Source organism: Octopus bimaculoides, chromosome 3 (genome assembly GCF_046866305.1).
Source record: "Octopus bimaculoides isolate indiv1 chromosome 3, ASM4686630v1, whole genome shotgun sequence".
Classification (NCBI taxonomy): domain Eukaryota; kingdom Metazoa; phylum Mollusca; class Cephalopoda; order Octopoda; family Octopodidae; genus Octopus; species Octopus bimaculoides.
Window position 1 is genome coordinate 123,030,684 of NC_142930.1, and position 2,171 is coordinate 123,032,854.

The following is a 2,171-nucleotide window of genomic DNA, read 5'->3' on the forward strand; positions in this document are numbered from 1 at the left end:
TATATATATATATATATATATACATACACACATATATATATATATTTACACTCATATATATATATGTGTGTGTGTGGAAAGTGATGACTTACTTTTTTATGTGACCAAGACATGGTTCGTGAGAATAACAAAATGAAATAAAATCCTTTCTACTGGAAGCACAAATCACTTTGATATATCTGATACATCACTATGCATACAATGGTACATAGATATAGATACGCTTGTTTTACTCACACACATAGACACACACAAACGCATTATATTTATTATATATGTGTGTGTATGTATGCATGAATGCATATGCATATATAATCTTATACAAAATATACATATATGCAAACAGATATATATATATATATGCGTGTGTGTGTGCGTATGTATGTGCGCGTGAGTGTGAGGACATGTTTTAGAATGTGTTTGACTATATGTCAATGTGTGTAGTAAAATAACATGCGCCATGCCTGGGTAGTTTTTTGCATTATGTTAATGTATAGATTTCGACAAAACCTTGGCTCTTCACCATAAGAAAATCAAGCAATATTTAAATTCAGCAGTCGTTATTCCGAGTAAAGTCACTTTCTGAGAAAAATATCCTAATACAATGTAGAGAGTTCAAGCAAACCCTGTCTGGTAAATTCGTTCGGGAATCACTGATATAAATAGTGGTAATCCGTTCCAATGTAACTTCCTGAGTCATGTAGACTCATAAAACCTTTTCCTGGTTTCCGTGGCGTATATAGTTCCTTCTGGACGGGACGCCGGTCCGTCGCAGGAATAGTCACTTTTGCCAGCTGAGTGGACTGGAACAACGTTAAATACTGTTTTTTTTTTTTGCTCAAGAACACAACGAGTCGCCCGGTCAAGGATTCGAAACCACAATCCAATGATCATGGGTCCAACACCCCTTAACACTAATCCACGCTCTTTTCATCCATTCATCCAAATTTTATGTTTAATGCTTGATATGTGTATATTTTCAGGTAAAGAAATGACAGTCACTACAAGAGAAAAGGCGTTTTGTATGTTGGAGTATGCTCGAGCACAGTCGAACAAGACTGTGCAGCGTGTATGAGAGAGTCTTTTAAGAAGTCACCAACGGCAATGCAAATTTGGACATGGCACAAATTATTCAAAGAGGAAGGCTGTCTGTGCAAGTCAAAGGGATCTGAACACCCTCTAACATCGGAAGAGACGGTCGAGTGGTTTCCTAAAATCTCATGCGAAGCCCCAAGAAGTCTATAAGAAGAACAAGTCTGGAAATCCAGATTCATCCAACGACAGTTTGGTGCGTCCTGAGGAAACGCTTGCTAATGAAACCCTACAAGCTGCAGCTCGTTCAGGCCATAACGGCAGATGACAAGCGGAAGCGCAAACAAGGGCTATGTGAAGAGCCTGGTCTATGTCCTCCCTCTTCCTGAAAACCTAGAGGAACTGGAGCAGAGAATCACCACCACACTAGAGACTGTTACTCAAGACATACTGCAGCGTGTTTGCGAAGAGATGGACTACTGACTTGATGTGTGCCGTGTCTGAGGCGGTGCGCATATTGAACATTTGTGAAATCGTTCATGGAATCCACATACCTTTCAATTTCTCATTCAAATTTAGAGGAATAAATCTTATGTTGTTCAAATATTCAATTCTGTTTAGTTTCATTTGCTTTGACGATGTAGTTTCTGTGAAATTTACATCTCAAATAATATCAAATTTGTTGAAACACCCTGTATACACACACACACACACACACAGACACACACACACACACACACACACACACACACACACACACACATATATATATATATATATATATATATACATATATATATATATATATATATATATATATATATATATATATATATACATATATACATATATATACATACATACATATATATATATATATATATATATATATATATATGTATGTATGTATGTATGTATGTATGTTTGTGTGTAGATATCTAAGTGTTCATGCTTTGGTGTCTTTGTTTGCGCTCCCTGCACATCCACTGACAACCGATGTTGGTTTGTCTATATCCCCGTAGCCTAGCAGTTCGGCAAAAGAACTGACAGAATAAGTATAAGGCTTAAAAAAACATAATTTCTGGGTCGATTTGTTCAACTAGTACCATTGAAGGCGGTGCCCCACTATGGCCACAGTC

At 36.8% G+C, this 2,171-nt stretch overlaps 1 long non-coding RNA gene across 2 annotated transcripts in view; it reads left to right on the top strand.

The window, feature by feature from the left end:
- Nucleotides 1-1,643, top strand: part of LOC149136673 (uncharacterized) — a 367,529-nt gene extending 365,886 nt beyond the window's left edge. For both annotated transcript variants that reach the window (XR_016241185.1, XR_016241184.1), the window contains one exon: nucleotides 984-1,643. This is a non-coding gene — a long non-coding RNA (uncharacterized LOC149136673). The remainder of the gene's footprint in view (nucleotides 1-983) is intronic.
- Nucleotides 1,644-2,171: the final 528 nt, after the last annotated feature.